We start from the raw sequence: 6,937 nt of genomic DNA on the forward strand, positions 1-6,937 counted from the left end.
TGATGAAACTGAAACAAACCAAAATGGGGTTCTGAATACAAGTATCCGGGTGGTCTAGCCGACACACGCGAGTACAAGGAAGTAGCTGCAGCTAAACTTACATCAAAACAAAACCCAAAATGCAAAATGGTGGCTGCTAGGAGTTTATATAGGTGGAGGAATGACCAGGAGAGGAGGTGGGAGCAAACCCTAGGTTTTGTGGACCCCTAATGGGCTGTAAAGATACAAGGCCCAAGCCCAAGTTTCTGATGTAAAGAACTATTTTCGTCATTCTGAGCAGCCTGGGTCAAATTTGATGGTGAGGCCACACATAGCTGAAAGTAGACGACGAGATCTTTCCAACAAGTACTCATTTGCCCCGTTTGCCCTCCGGAGTGAAGAGCATTGACTTCATCAAATCAGCGCTGCTAGTGCTGCTTGCGATCTGGTTCCTCTCCCATATTCCTAACAACAAGTAGATCACAACAACCATTTAGTAGCACCCAATTCTGAGAAGAACTTGTATGATTAGCTAGGAATGACTTTACCTGATAATTAAGTTCACGAGCTCGAGCTTTAGTCATTGGTCCTTGCTGTGCAATAGGCGTGGTTGTATCGTTGGAAGGGATGTCCTCATCATCCTCCCCTTCTTGCATTTGAGTCGTCCTCGACTCTAACTCATCTTCTTCTCCCAAATATGGCTTTAAATCTGCAATGTTAAACGTGGGGCTAACCCCAAAATCGGCAGGTAGCTCAAGCTTGTATGCATTGTCATTAATCTTTTGTAGCACTTTGAAAGGACCATCAGCTCTAGGTAGCAACTTAGATTTTCTCAAATTAGGGAACCTATCTTTTCTCAAATGCAACCAAACCAAATTACCAGGTTCAAAAGCAACATGTTTCTTTCCTTTGCTCCCAGCAAGTTTATACTTAATATTCATGCGCTCTATGTTCTCCTTAGTGGTCTCATGCAGTTTTAACATCAATTCAGCGCGATGTTTTGCATCAAAGTTCACTCTTTCTGAAGTTGGGAGGGGCAAAAGATCAATTGGAGCACGGGGTAGAAGGCCATAAACAATCTCAAAAGGGCACTTCTTAGTAGTAGAATGTTGTGAACGGTTATAAGAAAACTCAACATGAGGCAAACATTCTTCCCACATTTTAATATTCTTTTTCAAAACAGCCCTAAGCATTGTAGACAATGTTCTATTCACCACCTCAGTTTGTCCATCAGTTTGGGGGTGACATGTAGTAGAAAATAAAAGTTTAGTCCCCAACTTAGCCCACAAGGTTCTCCAAAAATGACTAAGGAATTTTATATCGCGATCAGAAACTATGGTGTTTGGCACTCCATGCAAGCGAACAATCTCACGAAAGAACAACTCAGCAACATGTGTAGCATCATCACTCTTATGACAAGGTATGAAATGTGCCATCTTAGAAAATCTATCTACAACAACAAAGATACTGTCCCTCCCCTTCTTTGTTCTAGGCAGCCCTAAAACAAAGTCCATAGAAATATCCTCCCAAGGCACACTAGGAACAGGCAAAGGCATATACAAACCATGAGGGTTAAGGCGTGACTTAGCTTTTTGGCATGTTGTGCAGCGAGCAACGAACCTCTCCACGTCTCTCCTCATCTTGGGCCAAAAGAAATGATTAGCAAGGATATCCTCCGTCTTCTTCACACCAAAGTGTCCCATCAGCCCTCCACCATGCGCTTCCTGCAATAATAGCATACGCACGGAGCTAGCTGGAATGCATAACTTATTAGCTCTAAACACAAACCCATTGGTGAGAACGAATTTGTTCCAAGTCCTTCCCTCCTTGCAATTCAACAACACATCTTTAAAATCATCATCGTGCGCATATTGCTCTTTTATTGTTTCTAAGCCAAAAATTTTGAAGTCAAGTTGGGATAGCATTGTGTAACGTCTAGACAAAGCATTAGCAATGACATTTTCTTTTCCCTTCTTATGTTTGATGACATATGGAAAAGATTCAATAAATTCAACCCATTTAGCATGCCTACGGTTAAGTTTTGCTTGACTTCGAATGTGTTTCAAAGATTCATGATCAGAGTGTATAACAAATTCTTTGGGCCATAAATAATGCTGCCATGTTTCCAATGTTCGCACTAGAGCAAACAATTCCTTATCATAAGTAGAATAATTCAAACTAGGCCCACTCAATTTCTCGCTGAAATATGCTACAGGTTTGTCTTCTTGTAACAACACACCACCCAATCCAATTCCACTAGCATCACATTCAAGCTCAAAAGTTTTGTTGAAATCAGGAAGTTGGAGTAAAGGAGCGTGTGTTAACTTATCTTTCAAAGTGTCGAATGCATTCCTTTGTGCTGCAGCCCAAGTGAATGTGACATTTCTCTTGGTAAGCTCATGTAGTGGGGCTGCAATGGTGCTAAAATCCTTCACAAAGCGGCGGTAGAACCCAGCAAGTCCTAGAAAGCTTCTCACTTGTGTGATCGTTGTTGGAACCGGCCAGCTATGTATGGCTTCAACCTTGGCCTGATCTACTTCAATTCCCTGCGGAGTCACAACATAGCCAAGAAAAGAGACTCGATCTGTGCAAAATGTGCACTTCTCAAGGTTACCAAATAAACGTGCATCTCGTAGAGCATCAAAAACAGCACGCAAATGACCATGATGATCCTCTATTGATCTGCTATATATGAGAATGCCATCAAAATATACCACCACAAATCTGCCAATAAAAGCACGTAAAACTTCATTCATTAATCTCATGAAAGTACTGGGTGCATTAGTGAGACCAAAGGGCATGACTAACCACTCATATAGGCTGAATTTAGTTTTAAAAGCTGTTTTCCATTCATCTCCTAACTTCATGCGAATCTGGTGGTAACCACTACGCAAATCAATTTTGGAGAACACAAGTGAACCACTCAATTCATCAAGCATATCATCTAGCCTAGGTATAGGATGACGATATCTGATTGTGATGTTGTTAATTGCTCTACAATCCACACACATGCGCCATGAGCCATCTTTCTTAGGAACTAAAAGCACGGGGACAGCACAAGGACTAAGAGACTCACGCACATACCCCTTGTCGAGTAACTCTTGCACTTGACGCTGAATCTCCTTTGTTTCCTCCGGGTTGGTCCTGTATGGCGCACGGTTTGGCAGAGAGGCCCCAGGAATGAGGTCAATTTGGTGCTCAATCCCTCGAATTGGTGGCAGCCCCGGTGGAACCTCCTTTGAGAAAATATCAGCATACTCCTGCAAAAGGTTAGTGACCGGAGGAGGCAAAGAAATAGGAGTATCCTCAATTGGAAATAAGGTTTCTTTGCAAACCAAAGCATTGCAAACAACAGTGTCAGTGTCAACTTCATCCAAATCTGATTTTGTTGCAATGAAACAAGATCTCTTTAGCTTAATCTCATTTTTATTATTTTGAACAGAGTTGGTGGGTTTGTTCTTATGCTTCTCAAGTTCATTAGCCGCAATAAGATGCTCACTCCTAGTATGCTCTTGATTTTTTTTGTTTACTAGCTCTAGCAAGTTCATCCTTTAAAATAACTTCAGGAGACATTGGATGTAACACAAGTTTTTTTCCATTATGCACAAAGGAGTATTGATTGGATTTGCCAAAGTGTAAAGAATCTTTATCAAACTGCCATGGCCTACCTAATAACATAGAACATGCTTGCATAGGCACAACATCACAGTTGATTGAATCATGATAAGAATCAATGGCAAAATGTACTCTTACCAATCGTGTTACCTTTACCTTGCCGCTGCTATTAAGCCATTGAATATAGTAGGGCTGCGGATGTGGCTGTGTGCTCAATGCAAGTTTCTCCACCATTTCAGCACTAGCCAAATTATTGCAGCTTCCTCCATATATGATCACGCGGCAAGAGCGTTCCTTGATCACACACTTGGTTTGAAACAAGGTGTGGCGCTGATTCTGTTCAGCCCTTTCCATTTGTGCGCTTAGCACTCGCTGCACCACGAGGCTCTCATAGTGCTCTGCAGCTTCAGCCCCAATGTGTTCCTCATCTTGGTGGGGCGCGTCACCTTCCCCTGTATTGTTAGTTGCAAGCAAAGCATAGGTTTCTTCATCTAAATCACTAGCGGAGGAGTACCCACCATCAGCTCTCACGATCATTACACGAGTGCTTGGGCAGTCCTTGCGCACGTGACCATAGCCCTTGCAGCGTAGGCACTGAATATCTCTTGTCCTTCCTAATGATGCTACTGATGATGAGCTCTTGGAAGGTGTAGCAGCAACCCCTCTTGTTGGTTCACTCGGGCATGGTGTAGAGTTTGTTGTAGAGGGACGCAGCTTGTTGCTTGAGGACGATGGTGCTGCTGCTCGAGTTGACGGTGCAGCAGTGTTGGAAGGTGTCCAAGAGCTAGCACGACCTGCAGAAATGTTAGTCCTGAAGCTAGCTCTTCGTCACTGTACTTCCCTTTCAGCTTTACAAGCAAGATGAAACAAACGATTAATTGAATTATATTCTTTGTAGGCTAGAATGTCTTGAATTTCTCGGTTCAGCCCACCCATGAATCTAGCCATACCAGCATCATCATTTTCTACCAATCCACAACGAAGCATTCCTGTTTGCAAAGCTTGATAATACTCCTCTACAGATTTGTTTCCCTGTCTAAGTTGCTGCAATTTGTGCAGCAAATCACGTGCATGATATGAAGGAACAAATCTAGCTCGCATGACTCTTTTCATTGCATCCCAGGTTTGGGGAGTGTTATTTGGATTGGAACGAACAAATTCACTCCACCAAATGGATGCAAAATCAGTAAACTCACTAGTAGCAGCCCTAACACGTTTATTCTCAGGAAAATCATGGCAAGCAAATTTCTGATCAATGGCTAACTCCCAAGTAAGATATGCATCAGGGTCATATTTTCCATCAAAGCAAGGAATGGTAAACTTGATCTTGCCTAAAGAATCATCATTATCACGTACCTCCCGCCGTGGTGGAGCGCCCATGCCATGGCGCTGCCGGCGCTGTTGTCTTTGTGGACGACCAAGTAACTCCTCATCATGCTCGGTGTCAGCAGCGTACTCCAGTTCTTCCCTTGCTGCGATGCTGCTATTAGTATCATGGCCATTGTGGTTGTGCCTAGCCGATCCATCATGACCATCTTGGCCCATTCTCTCCAACGTATTCAAGATACCTGCAAGAGAAGTGTTCACAGCCACAAGGGACCTCTCCAATGAGGAAAGCTTGGAGTTGGTGTCAATTTGAGCAGCCTCCAATTGACCAAGGCGATCATTGGCGACCCTAACATCCTCATCAAGGCCTTCTGCATGCTCCCTCACTTGGCGCTCAAAATGTTGTATGATGCCCCTCGTACGTGGTGAATGTTGAGGGTGCTCCCCCGATCCTCCTGTCATGGTTAATGGGAAGAAACAATTCACAAGAAATATGTCCTATCAACTATTGGAGCTAGGTGTTGTCCATCTCCACTTCTACCAAACTTGTGCAAACGAGTTCTTACATGTTCTTACTTTGTTATGTAAAAGGCGTTGGCAAACAGCAAGAACAGCAACAATGGTTAGTAGTACCGGAATTTAATTTTATTTCAAATAAAAATTTAATTTATTTCATTTATTTTATTTCCAAAATTTATGTCAAAATTTTCTGCACTATTTATTTATTCTCATTAGTTTCATAAAATGCACATACTGTGCGCATCAAACAAAATTTTCAATCGTTTTTTAAGTTTATATTTAAACCTAAAGTATCAAGGGCAAAAAATACATTTGCAACCAAACGTAATAGTGAAATGATAGAAAATGTAACGGTAGGGGCATGGAAGGGATCAAGTTAAAATTTCAGGGGTATAGAAGAGATCGAGTAAATTTCAGGGGTACGGAAGGGATTGAGTGAGTTTTTAGGGGTACACAGAGAATTTACTCATTTTTATCAATGGATGCTAATTATTTAGAGTGGTTAAAACATCGTGTTGAGCAATATCGGCTTATATGACCGATACCTATGAAGCTATTGATGATTTTGATGAGCTTGATAAATTAGGACAAAGGTTTCACGTCGGCCGACCCAATGGAACAAGTTGATATTGCGGATGGCTCTGTGACTAGGCTGATGTTTATAAATCAAAACTTAGAAGCCCATTAAGTCTGGGTTTATGCCTCATAAGCAACACCCGCGTCGCTTTAATTCTACTATATTTGAGCGGATTAAAGAAGAAATTAATTGGTTGTTGGAAGCGGATTTTATTCGTCCATGCAGGTATGCGGGGTGGGTTTCTAACATTGTGCCCGTTAAGAAGAAAGATTTTGGAAAAATCCGGGTTTGCATTGATTTTATGGATCTTAATGGAGCCACTCCAAAAGATGAGCTGTCACATCCTGATTTTTGTTTTAGGATTTATAGATTATTTAACAAATTATTTTTAGAATTTATATTAAATGTTCATTAATTTACAAGTGAAGCTAAATGTGGGAAATAAAATTTCCTAAATATAAAGAATGGATGTATTTAATTTTTATTAAATTCTCCATGACTAATTATACTCTCTGGAATTATCTCAGATTTTTCAAAGCTCAATTACTAATTTTAATAATACAAAGAATACTTCAGTAATTATTTAAATAAAAAAGGAAATCAAAATCCTTTCCAAAGTTTTGGGCTTAATCTGGCCCAACTCTCTCTCAGCCCAGCCGATCCAGCAGCCTTTCCTTCCCTTTTCTCTGCGCAAGTCTAACTTGGTCCCTCTCTCTCAGCCGGCCCAAGCAAGGAAATGGAAGTTCAGGAAAAAGTCTGCTTTATCTCCCCAAGCTACAGTGTCGTCTTCAAGCTTCAGCAGGCCTCCCGTGTCCGACCCAGTGCCGCCCGACGCCTCCGTCCTCCGCCCGATTCGCTCGATTCTCTCGGCCGTTCCTTGAATTTGTTGAGGGGAAATATTCCCCTTATCTTTATCTTCCG

General features: G+C 41.8%; 1 pseudogene; it reads right to left on the reverse strand.

Annotated features, from left to right (window-relative positions):
• On the reverse strand, positions 1-4,780 carry LOC136356153 (uncharacterized; annotated as a pseudogene).
• Positions 4,781-6,937: the final 2,157 nt, after the last annotated feature.

Source organism: Oryza sativa, chromosome 4 (genome assembly GCF_034140825.1).
Source record: "Oryza sativa Japonica Group chromosome 4, ASM3414082v1".
Classification (NCBI taxonomy): domain Eukaryota; kingdom Viridiplantae; phylum Streptophyta; class Magnoliopsida; order Poales; family Poaceae; genus Oryza; species Oryza sativa.